Source organism: Rhinopithecus roxellana, chromosome 9, assembly GCF_007565055.1.
Source record: "Rhinopithecus roxellana isolate Shanxi Qingling chromosome 9, ASM756505v1, whole genome shotgun sequence".
NCBI classification, from domain to species: domain Eukaryota; kingdom Metazoa; phylum Chordata; class Mammalia; order Primates; family Cercopithecidae; genus Rhinopithecus; species Rhinopithecus roxellana.
Window position 1 is genome coordinate 57,458,144 of NC_044557.1, and position 23,074 is coordinate 57,481,217.

Consider the following 23,074-nt stretch of genomic DNA (forward strand, 5'->3'; position numbering starts at 1 on the left):
AGAGGATCTCCTGAACAAGCATGTTACTGGAGATGAAAAGAATGGTCAGGAGACCACTGCAACGATCCAGACAAAAAGTCACCATACCCTGAACTTTAGTTCAACTCCTAGTCTCAAGAGATATTTTGGAAATAGACACAATAGGATTTGGATATGGAAGACAAGAGACTAGGAGTTGAAGCAGACTTAGATCTCAGCGCTGACATGTAAAGATCTTGGAAACCACCACTCCTATCCTTAAAACAAGAAAAAGCAAACTGAAAATCAACAACTTTTCTTGGACCTATCATAGAACTAAGGCAGCAGATCAAAGTGCCATCCTAAAACCTGGAAAAATAGGTGCATCCTAAAGATATGACAACCAAGATCTGTTTACTTAGAGCACGAGCCGCAGAAGCGGGGAAACTGGTAGAAACACCTAAATGGTAACTTTGATGAATTGCTAGAGGCTGAGTGTGAACTAGTGTAAGAGTGAGAAATTCCTAGGGGCCACAGTCTTGGGGGGTCACACTGTCTTGGATTTTTCAGATCCCTTTCAGGAACCCACCAGGTTTTCACAGTGAGGTTCTGAGCAAGATCTCCTCCTGGCCCTGGCACAGGGAAGGGAAGAGTCACTGCCATGAAGCCCACCCAGAGCCTTCTCCAAAACAAAGGTCTATTCTCCAGGGAAAAGACTTCACCTGTGTACAATTCCAAAACCTTATCTCCCGCAGAGGATAGGAATTCTCCTCACTCCAGCTCCCTCGGCCTTTCCATCTCACTTAAGATGGAAAAGCAGTCCCGTAGTCATCAAGGAACAGGGCTTCAAGGAAATAGATTGGGAAAGCTGCAGCCAGGGATTGACCAAGGACAAGGTAGGTAAAGGCTATGCCATGGGAGGATGGATAGAAATAATGTGAAGGCCACAGCCTCAAGACACAGGCCCCCCAAACGACTGAGACCTAATCAGAAGATTGTAGAATGCTCTCCTTCCTTTCCCCATACCCTCCCACCACACCAACAGGCTCCAGTGTAATAACCACCAATTACAGCTGAAAGAGGTGCAAGACCCACGCTGCCTCTAAGAAACAGTGTATAGGGACGCCTCAAAGCCAAGAGACAGGACAGAAACAAGGACACTAGAGAAAACTGATCCTCCGGCACCTGCAACTAAAATACAGCCCAACTCCTTGCCAGATTAACATAAATCCTCCTATTAAAGACCTATTTATCACACTTCCTATTACCCAACATAACGTGTCCAGCTTTCAACAAAAAATTCCAGGGCATGCCAAAAGGCAAAAAAAAAAACAGTCTATACAGAAAAGGCCATCAGCAGAATCAGACTCAGATATGACACAGATGTTAGAATTATCATACAGGGAATGTATTTCATACAAGAACTCTGTTAAGGGCTGTAAGGGAAAAAGTGGGTAGGCGATACCCAAGATGAGATGGACAATCTAAGTAGAGAGATGGAAACTCTAAGAAAGAATCTAAAGGAAATGCTAGAAATCAAAAACACAGTAACAGAAGTGAAGAGTGCCTTTGACTGGCTTATTAGTGGGGAGCTGAGTCTCACTCTCAGGTGATAGGGCAGATGGTGCTGGCATTCATCAAGATAGAGATATATAGGGGGAGGATCCGGGCTAGAGCAAAGATGATTTTTGTTTGTTTGTTTGTTTGTTTTTTACCTAAAAGAGATGGTTTCCAAAGTAGATATAGGCCATGAGTGTTAACAAAGAGGTGAGCTGAAAGAAGATATTCAAAAAAAAGGAATAGCCAAGACACCAAAGAGAGGTTGACTAAAATGAGCAGTAGCAAGTGTGCTCCGGATTCGGCATTAGGTGATTGTTGGTCATTAGGGCCAGAGAACTAAAGCCAGGGCAGCTTCCATGGAAATCTAAGTGTCTGGAAATCTTCTGATGGGAGAGAGAAATGACAGCTGACAGCCTGACAGCTAGGGAGGTGACAGCAAAGCTTTCACCAAAAATGCAAGGCTGCTGCCACTAGCTTGGAATTGTCAGGTTTGTCTGCAAGGCCAGGACAGACTCAGTGGGGACTGCCTGCAGATGCGACACACAGGAAGGGGTCATTAGAGGGCAGAACTCGGATTGCAAGGGAAGAGAGGTAAAAGGAAGGGAGAGGGTGTAGACAGGGAGCTCAGGCTCCACTTGCAAAAACTTGGCAGGGTGCTGTGGGGGAAAAGGACAAGAGATTCAGGATGAGAGTTGGAGAGTGTTTCTTAAGATGGAAGAGTTGTGAAACTATTCATACATTGAGCCAAAAAGCAGTTAACATGTGAGTGAGGGAGAGAGAACATATTTATGAAGTAAGGCTTCAAAATTAACTGGTGGGGCTGGCACCCTGAATGCAGGTGGAGGATCCACCCTCAGAAGGAGGGCAACAGGCCACCCCTTCCATTAAAACACATCTTTTCCATAGAAGAGGAGTGAAGGGGGAAAACAAGGTTACAGATATGGATACATTTGCACATAAAGTTGGCAGAAGGAAATTGTAAGAATTCATGTAGGTTGTTGGATCAGGCTATATTACTCTATAGGCCAGTCATTTCCAAACACTGTTTATTTAGTACTTGAGTTGAGCACACCCCCAAATATATGTATATTTATTTATAAGTTTCATGCAAATGTTACTGTCAATTTTTATTTAACTAAAGCTTAATTTCTTTCTACATTTGTATAAAAAGGCATTAAATACTGTACATATCACTTAGCTAAGATTATCACATGCCCTTCCTAGAGGGTACATTCTCCATGTTGAAAGTACTGATCTATGCCAACATTTTTTAAATAGTTATATAGAAGGAACCCTGCCACAAAAACCCAAACTCTTTAATTGTAGGGACAGGGTCTCTCTATGTTGCCCAGGTTGGTCTTGAACTCCTGGATTCAACTGATCCTCTTGTCTCAGCCTCCCAAAGTGTTGGGCATACAGGCATGAGCCACTGTGCCAGCCCCAAACCCTCCTAATTTAGTTTCTAAACAACCCAGACACCCACAATCACCTTGATCTACTTACTAGCATTCATACCCACCTACCTTGGAAACCATATCTTTTGATCCTCCAGCATCCAGTTTGTGCCAAGTAATATTTATTCAGTTTCCCTATCCCAGCTTCTTCCCCAGGCATAGCTCTTTAACTTGGCAAATTCATAAACACTTTTAGAGATTAACATGCTCCCAGTTTAAGCCATGCCCTCCAATGTCTCTTCCCATGTGTTACATCTGCAGGCAGTCCCCACTGAGTCTGTCCTGGCCTTGCAGACAAACCCAACAATTCCAAGCTAGTGGCAGCAGCCCTGCATTTCTGGTGAAAGCTTTGCTGTCACCTCCCTAGCTGTCAGGCTGTCAGCTGTCATTTCACTCTTCCATCAGAGCGATTCCGACTTGCAACCTCCTCTGCCCTCTGCTTCTTAGCTTCTATGGGCTGGGAAACAAGACAACTGGAAAGGCTGAAAATAGAATACTAAACGGGAATCAGTGAAGATTTTAGGAAGTGCTAAGGAGTTTGACTTTAACGCAGGGACAATGAGTCTATTGCTTTGTATCTCAAAGGCTTTTTTCACTTATTGTTTCAGATCAAAGCTGTCTTCCAGACTGACCTCTATATGCAGGAGATGCTACAATATTTATCTTGGGTTTTCTTAAGGCAAATACATACTGGCATTCCCGCATCATAATAAAGCTGCAGTAAACATTACATTGCCCCCTAAGATCTGGGTGAAGGGAACTCGTCTTAACAAAACATATTTTTCATCCCGTATTGGCAAAGTATATTCCTAAAATTAGTATAAATTGCCACAATCTATAACATATTCTCTTTTAAGCTTTTAGTTGGGAGGTGGTCCTAATCCTTTCATCTGTTTTCTCGCTGTACAATATGAACCAATCCACAGAATTGATGTCCACCTTCCAGATGACCCCAACTTAGTGAAACCCAGAGAAGAGTTAAGGAAGCAAATACCTATTTTTCTGATTCCCCAGGAGTGTGCCAGCTACAAGACAGACAGGAGAGTCTAGTAAGTGCTTCATCTGTGCCTGCCATCCTCATTTCCATTATGAGCCGCAAATGGCAAAATCAATGGGGAGAGATGAAACTAGAATATAAGAAGACCTGCAACTGCTACAAATCACTGCTCTACCCTGGGAGGCCTGGGCAGAAACTCCTTGGAGAGTTTCCCTGAGAAAGCCTCTGCTATTCAACCAAAGTATTAAGTTTCTCCTAAAGGACTTTGGTCCCAAGTGACAAATAGGTCCTCAGTGCCTGCTAATCCATCCCAAGGAGGGAATGTCATCCTTTGCACCAAGCTCCTATAAGCCCTTTCTCGGAGAGACCCTTTGCAGAGCAGAACTGCAAAAAAGCAGCGCTGCTCTGCTCTGTGATGGCCAATCAGGTGCTTTCCCGTAAGCCTCCAACCCACAGACCAGGGATCGCACAGGCAGGCAATAGGTGGGTAAGATGGAACTGGGTAAGATGGAACGAGGTGGGGAGGGCTCCCTCAACTCAGGCTTGCTTTGTTCCTTGAGGGAAGCAAGTTTTCTTTTGCAGTCGAGGGAAGGGACTCACTCCTAGACACTGCCTTCCATCTCCCTCGCTTCTGTCACCAGAAGTTTTTTGGAAATATCCAACTCCCTTCTCCCATATTCATTTTTAATCCTTCAAAAATGCATTCATTCATTGATTCCAAATATTTAATAAAGCCTTAATATGTGCAGTTATTTTTCCAGGTGCTGAATTCCTGATGCCATGGAGCTTATATTCTAGAGAGAGAACACAAAACCAAATAAATGTATAGCAAAAAAGTCAGGTGCCTTGAAGGAAAACAAACAGGTTAGAAGACAGCAGAGACTTGAAGAATAAGGAGGAACACCCATGGTCAGGTCTGAGAGAAGAGTATTCCAGGCTGCAGGAGAGCTTGTGGACAGGGAGTCTCTGAGGTGGGAGGCAGCTGGGAGCGAAGCTGGAGCAGGAGGGAGGAGGCCAGTGGACCTGAGACAGCAGGCAGGGGAGAGATGAAGTAACGATGATGGGGAGGCAGCCGTGGGCCTAGCTGTGAGGGGCCTTGGAGGCCACAGTAAGACACCAGGCTGTGTCTTGAGAGTGACACAAAGCCGCTGGAGTTGAATAAGAGCAATGTCAGGATCACTCTGGCTGCCTGTGAAGAACATACTGGAAGGAGCAAGGGAGGAAGAGACCAAAAAGAGGCTCTTGTAATGGTCCAGGCAAGAAGCAGTTGTGGTATGGACCTGCCTGGGAATGGAGAAGGAGAAGAGAAATTGTTTGAATCAGGACAGGCTAGGAAGGTAGAACTAACAGGATCTGTAGAAAATGAGGTGTGGGTTAAGGGAGCAAGAGAGGAGTCAGGAAAAACTCCAAGGTACTGGGCCTTAAAACAGAGATGGATGGTATCTTCCCAACAGAGACAGGGTAGACTGAATGCAGGGATGGGCAGTGGTCCGCCCAACAGAGACAGGGCAGCCTGAACACAGAGATGGGCGGTGGTCCTCTCAACAGAGATGGGAGGCCTGAGCACAGGGATGAGCGGTGGTCCTCCCAACAGAGATGGGGCAGCCTGAACACAGAGATGAGTGGTGATCCTCTCAACAGAGACAGGGTAGACTGAATGCAGGGAGGGGCAGTGGTCCTCCCAACAGAGACAGGGCAGCCTGAACACAGAGATGGGGGGTGGTCCTCTCAACAGAGATGGGCGGCCTGAGCACAGGGATGAGCGGTGGTCCTCCCAAGAGAAACGGGGCAGCCTGAACACAGAGATGGGCAGTGGTCCTCCCAACAGAGACGGGGCAGCCTGTCCCAACAGAGACGGGGCAGCCTGAACATGGGATGAGCGGTGGTCCTCCCAACAGAGACGGGGCAGCCTGAACACAGGGATCAGCAGTGGTTCCCACAACAGAAAGGAGGCAGCCTGAACACAGGGATGAGCAGTGGCTCCCCCAATAGAGACAGGGCAGCCTGAACACAGGGATGGGCAGTGGTCCTCCCAACAGAAATGGGGCAGCCTGAACACAGAGATGGGCAGTAGTCCTCCCAACAGAGACGGGGCAGCCTGTCCCAACAGAGACAGGGCAGCCTGAACATGGGGATGAGCGGTGGTCCTCCCAACAGAGACGGGGCAGGCCTGAACACAGGGATCAGCAGTGGTTCCCACAACAGAAAGGAGGCAGCCTGAACACAGGGATGAGCAGTGGCTCCCCTAACAGAGACAGGGCAGCCTGAACACGGGGATAGGAGGTGGTTCTTCCAACGGAGACGGGGCAGCCTGAACACAGAGATGAGCAGTGGTCCTCCCAACAGATTCAGGTTAGACTGAACACGGGGATGGCAGGTGGTCCTCCTAACAGAGACAAGGAAGACACCCTGAGAAGCACAGATAAAGGGAAGGAAAATACAAACCCTAGTTTGGCCTTTGCATTAAAATTCATCAATTACCACTGTTAAGGAAATTGTGGCCATCAGAATTCAGTCACTCTGAAATATATTCATAACATAACACTTTCCCCATTGGGAAGGAAGAAGTGAAGAACAAAGAAGAATATATACTAGGCCCAGCATACTTGTACAAGGTCATGAGACAGAAAGAAGACCAGAAAGAGAGAGACCAACAGGGAGCAATGAGATCAGGTCTGTAACATAGGATCTGACCTTAAAGGCAAATGAATTGTGTGGACAAGTTATTTCACTTTCCTGTGCTTCAGTTTCCTTATCTGCAAAGTGGAACTAATTATAATAGTACCTACCTCACAAAATTAGATGAGTTAAAATTTGCAAAGTTTTTAGAACAGTGCCTGATACACAATAAGGGTTATAGAAATATTTTTTATAAATTTAATGAACAAAATTTTATTTTTTGCCTAAACAATGGGAAGAAATGAAAAAGGGAATAGCTGATTGGATACTACACATTAAATGAAAATAAATGAAACATTTAAATACACTTTTGGGTGATAGATAAAATGGTGATGAAGATTATGTTGTCTATATTTCCAAAGTCACAAAGATAATTATTAATACATTCCTTTTAAGTACACTAAATTATAGCTTAATAACCTAAAGGATCTCAGACCTATAAATCATGTATTTGGAAACCAAAGCTTATATCCATGGTATCTCCCAGTATCTTCACAGGGAGAGTATCTCCAGAGCCCTTCCGTGGATTTTTGTAAATCCTCAAGGCTTTGTTTTCATTCCTACTGTGTACACCTTGGTAAAAATGGAATATTTAAGAGGTAAAAAGTGCAAAGGAAGCAGAAATTAATGGTCCCAGAGAGTGAGGTTCTAGTCCCCCTCAATCTCTGATCAGTTGTTCTGAGTAACCTCAGTGTTGGGGGCTCCCTTACCCAGGTGTTAGGGCACCTCATCCAGCCACCACCAGCATGCTCATGTACTCCAGAGATAACACAAGATTACCGCCACTAAGTGCACATCTTGTTCCTTAGACAGAATGCAATGACGAAAAAGGCAAGATTCCACAGGGCCTTGCTAAAAGCAGTGTAAAGGTAAAGGGAGTTTTCATGAGAAAAATATATTTTGGCTTATGTTTTGGACAGACAACCAGCAGCAGTGTGGCGCTCAGAGATGCGGAGAGGGGTTAAAAGGCTGTCCCTATCATCCAAGCCTGCTGATGAGGACCTGAACTAAATCCTCAGCCATAAGAAAACAGAGAGCAAGATGAATTCTATTGACTTTATAGAGGTAGACCCAACAGAGCTTGACACTTGTTTGAATATGGGTATGAGGTTTCTAAGTTAGGATGCTGGGGGAATAGCAAAGACGTGAACAGAGGTTCAGAACAGAGACATGGTTCAGAGATGGTAGTTACTGATTTAGAAGGTCCATGTGGCATCTCCACATTCTCAAGGAAAGCTCAGGGAACATACATGATGCCTACCTCGAGCTCCACAAGGAAATGCAAGCCAAAGATATCAAGTGGCTTAGCCAAAGCCACCATACCAATTATCATCACAGATAGAAATAAAATCTGTGGTTCCAACTCCAAACACAGTGAGCTTTCCACTACAGCATGCTGACTCCATGTTCTGCTCTCCTGTAGGTCACTGTGAACAGTCACTTTGATCATGCAATCCTATTAATAAAACAAAAAAAAAAAGGGAAACATGCTATGTGCAAATTATATAATATTCTATTATACTAACACATTAATTACATTACAAAACCTTAAAAGAACTATACGTTTAAAAGTTGAGATGATATATATTTTTTCTTTACCTCAACGGATCATCTTGTGCGTACCCTGGGGTTGATGCCCCTGCCTCCCTTAGAAGACCACAGCACTGGATGTTGTCCCAGGCAGCCAGTGGAAATAGTGTGGGATTTGGCATCACCTGCATCACCACTGAACAACTTTGTGATTACACTCTTTCTGTTTCTACTCTTACAAATACCACAAACTTAGTGGCTTAAAATAATAAATTTATTATCTCACAATGCCCATGGATCAAAAGTCCAGGCACCACCTGGCTCAGATGATCCTCTGGTAAGAGTCTTAGAGGGCTGAAATCAAGCTGTCAGCAGGGGTGGTTCCTTTCTAGAGGTTCTAGGAGAGAATGTGCTTCTAGGTTCATCCAGGTGGTTGGCAGAATTCAGGGGCTGTTCTTAGCTTCTAGAAGCCATGTTCCCTGACTTGTGGCCCCTTTATCTTCAAAGCCAGCGGCAGTGGATTGAACCCTTCCTACACTTTGAACTTCTCTGACCTCTCCTTCTACCTCATCCCACCAATGGTCACATCATTTCTCTAAGTCTCAACTTCTTCAACAACAAAATGGAAAGAATAAACATCTACCTCAGATGACTGGTTTGAGAATTACATGGAGTAATTGATATGAAAGTATTTGAATATTCTAAAGCAATAGATGTGGGGGAAGGTGGGAACTGGGAGAAATTAAAAAAGAAAAGGAGGGACAAGACATTTCTCTGCACTTAAGATGACTAGTATGATTCTGATAATAGAATAGGTTGAGTGTCAACAGAACACTAAAATTAAGGGAGATATTGCCTATAAAAGCACTTCATGAATACTACAGTGGCATATAACTGTTGAGAATTTTTATAAAATATTATATGCCTATATTAAACACAAATTAACCATAAGGCTTTTTTTTTCTGAAACAGGCTCTTACTTTGTAACCCAGGCTGGAATGCAGTGGCACGACCATGGTTCACTGCGGCCTCAATCTCTCAGGCTCAAGCAAATCTTCCCACCACAATGTCTTGAGTAGCTGGGACTACAGGCATGCACTACCACATCTGGCTGATCTTTTTAAATTTTTAATAGAGACAATGTTTCACTATGTTGCCCAAGCTGTTCTCAAACTCCTGAGCTCAAGAAATCCCACCCACCTCAGCCCTGTAAAGTGCTAGCCCTCACTGTAAAGTGCTAGCATTACAGGTGTGAGCCACTGTGCCTGGCCAACCTTTAGGCTTCTTGAAATTTAGTCTGTACCCACAAAAAAACTCATGATTTAAAATATTTATAAGTAAAAACAGAATGTAAGCTAGCATAATACCATAGAGCATATAAATATCCAAATACCATTTGATGACAATGATTATGCCCTGGGCTGTACAGATATTGTCATGGGACCTGAAGTAGTCAGGGTTCTCCAGAGAAATGGAATCAATAGGATACACATAAATTTAAAGAAAGAGATTTATGATGAGGGATTGGCTCACCTGATGATGGAGATAGAGAAGTTCCATGATCTGCTGTCTGCAGTCTGGAGACCCAGAAAAGCCAGTAGTGTAATTCCAAGCCCAAAGGCTTGAGGACAAGGGGAGTCAATGGTGAAACTCCCAGTGTCCACGCCCAAAGGCCCGAGAACCAGGATATCCAAGGGCAGGAGAAGATGGCTGTCCCAGTTCAAGCAGAGAGCAAATTCCCCTTTCCTCTGCCTTTTCTGTTGGGGCCTTCAACGGACTGGAGGATGCCTGCCCACATTGGTGAGGGTGATCTGTACTCAGTCCAGCAATGCAAATGCTAATCTCTTCCAGAGAGATCCTCTCAAACACACTCAGAAATAAATTTTACCTGATATCTGAGTATTCCTTAGCACAGTCAAGCTGACACAGAAAATTAACCATCACAGGGTCAGTTACTTAAGTTCATTCCTCATCTGTAAAATGGGAATAATAACGGCACCTACCTTAAAATTATTGTGAGGATTAAATAAGAGTATATGTAGAATACTCAAAACAATGCCAGGCTGATAAATATTATCTATTATTTTATCATTGAATTGAGAAGAATTATGTTATGATCATAAGGCCAAAAATATGACAACAAATCATCTACTTCTAGCTCACAGCCCTTCTTAAGACAATGAAAAGACTCATGTCTCCCAAAAGCTACTGTGCAAGAGAATAAATAAGAATAAAAATATATCGTTCAGGTCACAGTAAGAAAGAGGTATTTTAGCTATTTGACCCAGCAATCCCATTAGTGGGCATATACCTGAAGGATTATAAATCATTCTACTATAAAGACACATGCACACATATGTTTATTGCAGCACTGTTCACAATAGCAAAGACTTGGAACCAACCCAAATGCCCAGCAATGATAGACTGAATAAAGAAAATGTGGCACATGCACAACATGCAATACTATGCAGCTATAAAAAAGGATGAGTTCATGTCCTTTGCAGGGACACAGATTAAGCTAGAAACCACCATTCTCAGCAAACTAACACAAGAACAGAAAACCAAACACCACCATGTTCTCACTCCTAAGTGGGAGCTGAACAATGAGAACATATGGGCACAGGGAGGGAACATCACACACTGGGGCCTGTCAGAGGTTTGGGGGGCTAGGAGAGGGATAGCATTAGGAGAAATACCTAATGTAGATGATGGGTTAATGGGTGCAGCAAACCGCCATGGCACGCGTATACCTATGTAACAAACCTGCATGTCCTGCACATGTATCCCAGAACTTAAAGTATAATAAAAAATAAAAATAAAGAAACAGGTATTTTACCCATTATGTCCTCTAACCTGATTCTGTCTTTTTATAGCTTGCAGGACACAGAGCAATGATTTAGCTAAAAGCAAGGATTATGTGAATTTGCAGCTTCAGCGACTAGCAGTTCTGGAAGATGCTTCCAGCAGGTGCACCCTCATCCTGAGAAGATTTAGTCAGGGCATGGTTGCCTAGATTGTTGACACCTGGTGTTTATTACAGCAAATTTCCAACTAGAGTAATGCCAAAAGAGAAGACTGGAGTTAGGCAAATGCATTACACTGTGGATATGCATAGACCCCACATTTTCGAGCTGCACAGCACACGTTCAAGTAGTACCCACACCACTGCAACTCCGTCCAGTCCTCAGGGGGCATATAAGTTCAAGATGCTCTGAACTTACATGCCCCCCGAGAGACCTGTTGAGAAACTAAAAGGAAGTTAAAAGAGAGATTTAAAATATCAAATGCCTTACTACTTGTTGTGTTACTGTTTAACGGATGTGGATGTAATTTAAAATGAAAATCAAAAGACTTTTCCCTTCACTATGACAGGCTCTGGGGAAATTCTTAAATAGAAAACATGAAGCAAACCCACATAAAGAGCCTAAGAGAAAAATGATATAAAGAAAACACCAAACCGAAGTTCAGTGAAAGAAGAAAAACTGTAAGGAAACAACAATGAGATTTTATAGAATGGCTGTAATTGAGAGAAGAAAGGCAATTTGAAAAACCTTGGTTATTTCTTCATAGAACAAACATTTATTAAACATGTACTATGTGTCAAGCACTACGCTAGGAGTTCTGAAAGAGCTCACCTAGTGGAGGAGACAGAAAACAGGCAATTACAAAACAGAAAGCGAAATTTTGTGACAAGGATAAGTAAAAACAGGATGATGTGGAAAGGGTCGGGGGTGGAAGAACACTGTCAAACCCATTTTGTATTGCTATAATAGAATGGCACAGACTGGGTAATTGATAATGAACAGAAATGTATTGACTCACAGTTCTGGAGGCTGTGAAGCCCAAGATCAAGGGGCCAGCATCTGGTGGGGGTGTCTGTTGCATCATCCCACGGCAGAAGGCAAAAGGGGAAGAGAGAGCAAGAGATCAAACTCCCAGCCTCAAGCCTTTTATAATCAGCATTAATTCATTCCTGAAGGCAGAGCCCTGGTGGCCTAGACACCTCCCATTAGACCCCACATCCCAACAGTGTTGCATTGGGGATTCAGTTTTCAGCACATGCTTTTGGGAGCACACATTCAAACTATGGCAGGCACCTAGCTCTGTGGACTCACAGAAGCAAGAAGATTAACTCAAAAAAGCAAAGGACGGTAAATGGAAAAGGGAGATAGATAGAGCTGTGTCTTCTAGACCAGGTGCAGCCATTCCTTGCTGCTGGGACCTGGAATAAGTCACTCCTCTTACTTCGCCCATACTTCAAAGAAGGTTCTTCGGCTATGTGATTAGCCTGGGAACTCTATGAACCCTATGAGTGGACAGTCATCCTTGACTCCTCTCGTTCTTCATACTTCACCTTCGATCTGTCAGAAATACCTATTGGTGCTACGTTCAAAATATATATCCAGGATCTGTCCCCTATCCCTATTTCCATCCATCACTATCACCATGGTGCGGCCTGAGCCAACATCACCTCTCATCTGAATCCATGCAATGGGCTCCTAACAAGTCTGCTTCTGCACTCCATTATCAAGAGCAGCTAGAACAACTCTATTCTCTTGAGCATGGTGTTTATCTGTTCAGAATACGACAATGGCTCCCCATTGCACTTGCGCTAAACGAACCATGCATGATCTCTATCCTATCCCCACCTCATCTTTTCTTCTTTTTCTTCTTCTTTTTTTCTTTTTTTTTTTTTTTTTTTTTTTTTTTTTTTTTTTGATGGAATCTTGCTCTGTCCCCCAGGCTGGAGTGCAGTGGCATGATCTTGGCTCACTGCAACCTCTGCCTCCCAGGTTCAAACAACTCTCCCTCCTCAACCTCCTGAGCAGCTGGGATTACAGGCACACACCACCATGCCTGGCTAATTTTTGTATTTTTTTAGTAGAGATGGAGTTTCATCATGTTGACCAGGCTGGTCTCAAACTCCTGACCTTGTGATTCACCAGCCTCGGCCTCCCAACGTGCTGGGATTACAGGCATGAGCCACCAGGCCCGGCCCCTCACCTCATCTTCTGCTCCACACATACACACTACTCTCTGCTCACTAGGACACTGGGGAATTAGAATAAGAAAGCAACCAGATCATGGGACCTGCTGAAAGGAGCCCTCAACACTCCCTCTTCCACCCAGTTCACTCACTGTACAACTTCAAAAACAAGAAGGGAAAAGGCCAAGGCCCTAGCAAAGCCAGCACATTAGACAGCATGAATGGAGACAGTACTACCATGGATGTCTGAAACAGGATCCCTATGTTGATTTTGCCACTATTATGTGACCTAAGCCTCGGTTGTCTTATTTATAAGAGGAATGGTTAGGTTAGACCAAGAGGCAAACCTCTGCACTCAGGCCAAATCCCTACCACTTCCTGGTTTTGTAAATAAAGTTTTGTTACAACACAATCATGTCCACTCATTTCCATACTGTTTACAGCTGCTTAAGTGCTACCACAGCAGAGTTGGGTAGTGATGATAGAGCCCCCTGTGGTTCACAAAGCCTGAAATATTTACTATCTGGCCCTTTACAGAAAAAATTTGCCAACCCTCTAGACCACAGGAATGTAAGAGCCAAAAAAATAGAGACTGTGTTTTGTTCACCACCATGTCCCCAGCATGTAGAACTGTCCCTGTCACATAGTAGATATTCAATAAATATTTGAATAATTCAGAGGTTTTCAAGCTGCTTCACTGAGTCCTCAAGTAGATCAAATAATAATAGCAGTAGCTGATAGAAAGTACCAAATGCAAAACATTATTCTAAGCTTAACTTATATTAAGTCCTTCCTTTAATGCTCAGGAAAACCCTATGAGGTAGCTTCTATTGTTATCATCCCCAACATAAGATGGATAAACTGATCCACAAAGAGGTTAAATGACTTGCCCAGTTCCATACGGAGGAAAAACTTGGGACCCAAACCCAAGCAGTCTGACACCACAATTTATTCTTTTAACCATTGCACCACACTGCCTCTCAACTACCCAGAGAGACTAAAGTGGCTACTATTTTATCTGTTTCATATGTTGGCTTCTACATACACGTTTCTGTAAAGAAGGAATATATGGATTTTCAAAAGTATGAAAACTACTGAACTCAATCTAATTAAGTCACTTCCATCTTTACATTCTAAAATCTCCTTCTAACAAGAGCTACTCTAAAGAAAAAATTTAATGAAATTACAACCCACATCCCTGACCTTCTCTCTTCTCTTCGCATCCCAAAAGACAACCTTGCAAGGGTCCACTACAGGAGACTCACCCCCAACTGCAGAAAAGGAGAAGGCTAATTTTCTCTGAAAGAAAGAGTAGCTCAAAAAAAAATCAATTGCAACTTTTATGTCCATTGTGCTTTCCCAAAAAATATAGAAAGAAACAGAATCAAAGGAATTCAAAATCTAATCTAATTTTTAATTGCTTCACTTTTTGCAAAAGCTTAGAGGATGAGCTGGAAAGGTGACGACATATGCAGAATCCCAAAGATCAGCTCTGCAATTCCAAGGCTGCTGCTCTAAGCCCTGAACTGCTCTTACTCTTCAGCATTTGAGCACGTGTTTTCCAACACACAGACATCAATAAGTCAGGCCAAGGATAATCTCTAGGTCATTAATTAAACCCTGTGTACAGGCATGTACACGATATCATCATACATAGCATACGGAGCCATAAACACTATGTGGAACCAGCAACTATAAATTATGAGTGGATAATTCCCTTGGGCTTCATAAACCATAAAAATGAAGCTCAAGTGGTTTGTGTAGTCATTTGAATCCCAGAAGGAAATACAGCACCGCGATTCAAAAGTTGCTTATTGTTTATTTTTACATAATGGATGGATCCTACTTCTCAATTCACACGTGCCCTCCTCCCACTGGGGCCATCCATCCGCACACTGACTTGCCCTGTCAGCCATCCCCTCCCAGCCTGACCCACTGCAAAGCTTTCCCCTCTGAACAGAAAAGGTCCCTCCATGGCAGGACAGAAACAGCAGCCTGATGGGAGTTTTGGTCTGCTTGTCATCTCATTAGCAAATTTTAATAATTCACGAGAGCAATGTAATTTTTGTGAATAATCAATAGCTTTTTGCATGGAATGCAGCATATTTAACATGCCATGTATTATGACACACAGACTTGGAAAAACAATGAGAATTGAGCACTGATTTCTTTGTTAAAGTATTATTTTAAATCATTTCTTTCCATTCCCCTGTCCTCAAAGTCCTCAAGTCTCCATTCGGAACAAGTCTATCCTTTCCCTGAACTCTACACATTTATCCACTTATTAACCTAACTATGAGAAATCAAATATTTAATGATCATTGGCTATGTGCTTAGAAATGTGCAGTAATCAGAAGGAAGTTTTCTTCTCTCAAGAGTGTGCGATCTAGTAGAAGAAATAAAATGAAATAAAGATACTTGGCAGGGGAAAGAGCATGAGAATTGGAGTCAGGTGAAGCAAGGGTGCATTTGATTTCTGCTGTTTCTGAACTCGTTGTATCAGATATGCCACTTAGTTTCTCTGATAGTGATTTTCTCATCTGAATAAATGAAAATGGTAACATTTGCCTTTCTGGGTTGCAGTGAGAGTTGATGAAACATGCCTCTTACTAGCTATGTGTCCTTGGGAGCATTGCACAACTCCCCAGTGCGTCCACTTTCTCCTCTGGGGATAATAAGTGTTCATCTCATGAGGTTATTCTGAGGATTGGATGTGTTACTACATGTAAAGCCTTGAGAACAGTGCCTAGTACACAGTAAGTGCTCAGTGTTAGTGGCTTTGGTTGTTGCTGTACATGAAGTGCCTATTCTTTTTTTTTTTTTTTTTTTATTTTATTATACTTTAAGTTCTAGGGTACATGTGCATAACGTGCAGGTTTGTTACATATGTACACTTATGCCATGTTGGTGTGCTGCACCCATCAACTCGTCAGCACCCATCAATTCATCATTTATATCATGTATAACTCCCCAATGCAATCCCTCCCTCCTCCCCCCCCCGCCATGATAGGCCCCAGTGCGTGATGTTCCCCTTCCCGAGTCCAAGTGATCTCATTGTTCAGTTCCCACCTATGAGTGAGAACATGCGGAAGTGCCTATTCTTTAGCACTTAGTAGGTGTCCAATAGCATTATAAAATAATATCAGCAATAAATGAGACAATTAATGATTTCATACCAAATTCTTAGCAGAGACGAGGTCTCGCTTTGTTGCTCAGGCTGGTCTCAAATTCCTGGGCTCAAGCGATCCTTCTGCCTTGCCCTCCCAAAGTGCTGGGATTACAGCTGTAAGCCATCACTTCTGGCCTGAAAAATATTTCAAAAGCTTAAAAACACCCCCAAAAAAGTGAAGGCAGGGACTCAAACAGGTATGTGTACACCTATGTTTACAGATGAATAGATAAATAAATGGTGGTACGTACAATGAAATATTATTCAGTCTTGAAAATGAAGGAAATTCTGCAACATAGACGAACCTTGCTGTTATTAACATAGATGAACCTTGAAGACATTATGCTAAGTGAAAGAAGCCAGTCACAAAATAGCAAATATATGTTTCCACTCACAGGAGGTACCTAGAGTAGTCATAGAGACAGAAAGGAGAACCGTAGTTGCCAGGGACTGGGAGAAGGGGGAAACAGCAAGTTCTTTTTTAATGGGTATAGAGCTTCAGTTGCGGAAGATAAAGAAGTGCTTGATATGGACAGTGGTCAAGGTTGTAAAATATTGTGGCTGTACTTGATGCCACTGAACTGTACACCTTAAAACGATTACAATAATATCTTTTATCATATATAAATTTTATTATCCAAAACAAATTTTAGAAACAGAAGTACTGTAAAGACGATCATGGAAATTTAGGCAGGCTGTTTAGAGCAGGTGGCTTGAGAATCACACCTTGAAAGACTGGAAGATCTGGGAAAATGGCACATTCCTATTGAGGGAAACCTGACTGAGGTCCCAGGCGCCAGATAGGAGCAAGGTGGCAGGGGAGGGCCTGGTGGGAGCTGAGGTCCTCTGCTGGGAAGATAAGAACCATGATCTGCCCAGCCAGGCTCCAGCCACCCCTCTTTCCCACAGTTCTCACTTGCAGCCCCTCCTATTCAAGTCATCCTGAGCTAACCTATAAATCATGCCAGCTCTCTATTCAGTGGCCTTTTATCTCTCTTCATGTACTTCCTTTTTCTTGGAAAAATCCCTTTTATCTGATGAATTCCACTCCTTCAAGACAAAGTTCTAAGGGTACCTCCTTCGCAAAGCCTTCCCTGATTCTGGAACTTCTTCCTATATTACTTATCTCTTTTCTCAACAAAAATCGATGCTCATCAAAAGTGAGGCTTGCAGCCAGGCACAGTGGCTCACGCCTGTTATCCCAGCACTTTGGAAAGCTGAGGCGGGTGGGTGATCACCTGAGGCCAGGAGTTAGAAACCAACCCGGGCAACTTGGTGAAACCCTGTCTCTACCAAAAATACAAAAATTAGCCGAACGTGGTGGCATGCACCTGTAGTCCCAGCTACTTTGGCGGCTGAGGCAGGAGGATCACTTGAGCCTGGGAGGTCAAGGCTGCAATGAGCTGTGATCATGCCACCGCACACCAGCCTACACAACATAGCAAGACCCCCTCTCAAAAAAAAAGAAAGTAAAAAAAGTGAGGCTTTTTTTTTTTTTTTTTTTTTTTGAGCCAGAGCCTCGCTCTGTCACCCAGGTTGGAGTGCAATGTTGCGATCTCAGCTCACTGCAGCCTCCACCTCCCGGGTTCAAGCAATTCTCCTGCTTCGGCATCCCGAGTAGCTTGGATTACAGGCACCCACCACCACACCCAGCCAATTTTTGTCTTTTACTAGAGACGGAGTTTGATCATGTTGGCCAGGCTGGTCTCGAACTCCTGAGCTCAGATGATCCTCCCGCCTCAGCCTCCCAAAGTACTGGGATTATAGGCGTGAGCCACTGCACCCGGCCAAGGCTTGTATCCTATATTCGCATCCACCATGCCTGATGCATTGTTGATTCTCAGTAAGTGCATGTGGAAGAGACGCATCATGGAGAAGCCAAATATTAGAGTTGAGACTTGATGCACTGGATACCAGTTAATTTAGGGAAGATGATGATATGATGAGGTTGGAGGAAAGATAAATCCAAAAACAAATACTTAGAGTGAACTGGAAGGGAAAGAGACTGAGGTTGAGGAAGCAATTTAGGAGGATCATGCCTGAGTCCAGTCAAGAAGTTATGAGGACCTAGATTATGTAATTATGCTGAGAATGCAGATAAATATTTAGATAGAAGCCTCCTACACTTAGTAAATGATTGTGAAAAGTTGATAGCAGGGATAGATTTTTTAATGGAGTAAAACGTGTGCTGTAGGTGGCTGAAATTAGATGGTCTCATCATTTAAGGTCTAAGGATTTGCAGGATAAAGATTGATAACAGTTCTAGTTTGAGTGAAACTTGGCTTCTGTTTCTAGAAAGAAGGAAGTACACAACACAAGAGCAGAGGTTGGAGGTCTTGGCTGAACAAACACACATGATTTTCTAGGCTGCCACTCTCTCAATCTATTACATGCCCCTTTTCTTTCTTTTCCCACCTGTGAAGGGTCCTGACTTCACCAAACAAAGAGGCTATTTTTCACAGCTAATCCATTACCAAGACAAAACTTAAAAAAAAAAAAAGACAATAAGCTTAATTATATACAACATTCAATTGGAGGAAAGTGATTGAAATTTCCACTTAATGAACTTAACATCTTTCTTTGAGGGAAAGAGTAACCTAGTATAAACATCAGAAGGATGACTTTTAAGACCCCTGTGTAACTTTAAACAAAGGGAGACATGTCTCTTACCTAACTTTTCCCCACTGCACTGTGCCTATGGGTCAAGACTAACTTTGGCCTTTTGCCGCCCAAACCGGACTGACCAGAAAAAGTCCAAAGCTCAGAGGACTAATATATGCTAACAGCAATAATCCAAGGTGCCTTCTAGTTTCTCTTAAGGAACATTTATTATTATACCACTATACATACTACGACTTTGAGGAGAAATTTTGGCTTCAGCTAATGGGAAACTCCTGCAGTAAATATACATTGGTAGGGAGCTCAGTAACGTCAGAGAATCCTGATGGGGCTTAAGGAGGCTCTCATCCATGCCGCCAGGAGATAACTGCCTGGTTGTTATCATCCTCCCAGACGCAAGGGAGAAAACTGAGCCCCATTCAGCAGGCTTTCACACTCAAGTGTAGCCTGATTCCCACAGACAGTACTACTAGTTCAATGTTATTGAGTGCCCTCAGAACACAGAAAGGATACCTACCCATGGTCACAAAGCTATGGGAAAATAAGCAGAATGGTTTAACAATTAAATCAGTGCTATGTCAATGTTAGTCTTCCTTAGGGAAAAGTTATTTCTCAGACAATCAACATATAATTTTAGATGGGTGGGCTACCCGCCGACTGATAATAGAGATTTTCGCAAAATTCAAGTCATAAAACTCCAGGAAATGAAATAAAAAGGCAAGGTAAATCACCATCAGTTTATTTATGTTATTCATACCATTCTAATTGCAAAACTCGATCTAAAGATGATAATCCCAGCAGGGTTACAAAGGTTCCATCTCAGTGCTCCCCACTGTGTCCAAAGGCACATGTGCTCAAACAAGCATTCCCTCCGCACACAAAGAGCAGCTCAGCTAGTCTCCCTAGAAGACAACAAACACAGAGGGCTTCTTCCCCTCCCCGGCCTGGATTAATAACAGCCTAGACATTAGCCTCAGGACTTTACACAAGCCTAGGAGAGCATTGCCCAATTGCTCTCTCCCAGAAAATACAAACAAGACTCATAGAATGTAATTCTAGAAAAGACTCATTGGTTTCCAAATGCCAGTCCTAGGACCCATGACCATATAAAAGGACTCTTTTTATCAGCCCAAGAAAAAGCAAGAAAAATAAGGACAATGTGATGAGTTTTCCAGAAGGTAGACTTTTTGAATTCAAAGGACCGTCTTTTTTCTGATAATAAATGCTTTTCATATTTTATGTATTTGAATGTCATTTTATGTATAAAATGAAGGTAATACACTAGGTTGTTTATGTCCTTACCAAATACAATTTGTCAATTCAAACATTGCTCTTGCGTGTGACTAGTTGGTGAGATTTAAAAGACTGGGAACCACTTGTTTTGTCCAGCTCTCTTTTTTTATTTCTTCATTTTTAAAAAACTTTTGGGGCCAGCCAGGGCAACATAGTGAGACTCCACCTCTACAAATAAATAAATTAGCTGGCATGGTGGTACACACCTATAGTGCTGAGGTGGGAAGATCACTTGAGCCCAGTCGAGGCTCAAGTGAGCCCAGTCGAGGCTGCAGTGACCCATGATCACACCACTGTGCTCCAGCCTGGGTCAAGGATGGAGACCCTTTCTCAAAAAAAAGGGGGGTCCCTGAGTAAAGAGAGTTGAGCTAGTAACACTCCTGGGCCCACAGCACTCTGTTGTCATCAGTGAACACAATGCTCCCTCTCCTATATTATATCTCCCCTTCATCTCTGATCCACACTCTATTCCACTCATCCGCATAAGTCCTGATCCACACTCTATTCCATTCACCCATGTAAGTATCCACTTCATAGTGATGAATGGAAAAGATATGCAACAGTCTATGTATGTTGTAAGCATATTTACATGCAAAAAGCATAATGTATTTTTATGCATCCATACAAATCCAAGCACCTATGTCAGCTCTCTCATTTTAAGAATGAAGCAACTGAGGATCAGGGAAGTCAACTGACTTATCCATGGACACAAGAAGGTCAGGTCAAAGCTGACCTAAAACCTAAGCCATCTTGTACTCTCTGTTTTTCAATAAGATCTTTGGCTATTTCCCTAAATAAAAACACAAACATACACACTTTTTTAAAAGATGGAAAAAAATGAAAGTAATCACAAACATTCATGAAAATATCTGTAAAATCCCAAAGCAAAAACTATAAGTCTAGATATTTCTAAAAGATTCTGACAGTCACTTGAAAGATCTTATGGACTTGCTCAATCCAGGATATTGTAAGTTAGGCATATTATTTTTTTCCCATTTATTTATCTAACACTAAATAAAGCATATATTATTTATCCAATTGTCTGAAGATTAAGTATATTAATAATGGCAACTTTTACCTTTTTCATGTAGTGCTTTTTTATTATTATTATACTTTAAGTTCTAGGGTACATGTGCACAACGTGCAGGTTTGTTACATATATATACATGCGCCATGTTGGTGTGCTGCACCCTAACTCATTATTTATATTAGGTATATCTCCTAATGCTATCCCTCCCGCCTCCCCCTCCCCACAATAGGACCCTGGTGTGTGATACTCCCCTTCCTGTGTCCAGGTGATCTCATTGTTCAATTCCCACCTATGAGTGAGAACATGCAGTATTTGGTTTTCTGTTGATAGTTTGCTGAGAATGATGGTTTCCAGCTTCTTCCATGTCCCTACAAAGGACATGAACTCATCCTGTTTTATGGCTGCATAGTACTCCATGGTGTATATGTGCCACATTTTCTTAATCCAGTCTGTCACTGATGGACATTTGGGTTGATTCCAAGTCTTTGCTATTGTGAATAGTGCCACAATAAACATACGTGTGCACGTGTCTTTATAGCAGCATGACTTATAATCCTTTGGGTATATCCCCAGTAATGGGATGGCTTGGTCAAATGGTATTTCTAGTTCTAGATCCTTGAGGAATCGCCACACTGTTTTCCACAATGGTTGAACTAGTTTACAGTCCCACCAACAGTGTAAAAGTGTTCCTATTTCTCCACATCCTCTCCAGCATCTGTTGTTTCCTGAGTTTTTAATGATTGACATTCTAACTGGTGTGAGATGGTATCTCATTGTGGTTTTGATTTGCATTTCTCTGATGGCGAGTGATGATGAGCATTTTTTCATGTGTCTGTTGACTGAAGGAAGGAAAGAAGGGAGGGAGGGAAGGAGGAACCTGCTGGAATAAAGTTATTTTCCCAAGACAAAAATATGTCACAAAACAGGAAAGTCAAACCTAGACAATAGCAAAAAAAAAACTACTGCACTGAGTTAAAAGTCATTCTATAGATAGAATTAAATATATCAATCAGAATTAATGAGGAGTTTCTTTCCATCTACTTTATCCCAAGTAACAGTACACAAAATATATATATATGTATATGTATGTATGTGTGCACATGTGCATGTATGCACACATTCCAGTTTTCTCTATGCTATAGTCAGAGTCCAAAGCAAAACATTGGAGTTATCCTTCATATTTCATACCTACTAAGATCTACTAGTTCTGTGACCTTGAGTAAGTTATTTGTGGCCCTAACAGTAACTTAGTATCTCTGAACTTCAATTTCCTTATCTATTAAAAAAAATATCCTGGCACAGTAGTACATGTCTGTAGTCCCAGCTATTCAGAAGGCCAAGGTGGGAGGATCGCTTGAGCCTAGGATTTCAAGATTATAGTGAGCTGTGATCATTCACTATACTACACTATACTACAGCCTGGGTGACAGAGCAAGATTCTGCCTCTTTAAAAAAAAAAAAAAAAAAAAAAAAAGATTATAGTTATTCCCAGCTCATGAGTCATTGTGAGGATCATATGAGATAATGCTGGCCCAGTGCTGGCATGTAGTTAAGATTTTAAGTGCTAGCCATCATCATCATCATTGCTGTTACTGTTATCACCATCATTGTCATCATCATCAGGCTACAGTTAGAACCTAGACTACCAAAGAGAGTGGTGTGTTTGAGAAAAATGCTCCAGGGAAATTCTTCTCCATGGCTTCCTGCTCTCTGCTACCCTGTCTTGAGACAGATAAATTCTCCAAGTATTTAGGCTGGTTCCTGTCTCAAAGAGAAGTGCCGAATCCTTGGGAGAATG

The 23,074-nt window shown here is 42.4% G+C and overlaps 1 pseudogene; it reads left to right on the forward strand.

Moving 5' to 3' along the window:
• Window positions 1–766: 766 nt before the first annotated feature.
• The window catches only part of LOC104658557, a 46,170-nt pseudogene continuing 23,862 nt past the window's right edge, over window positions 767–23,074 (forward strand).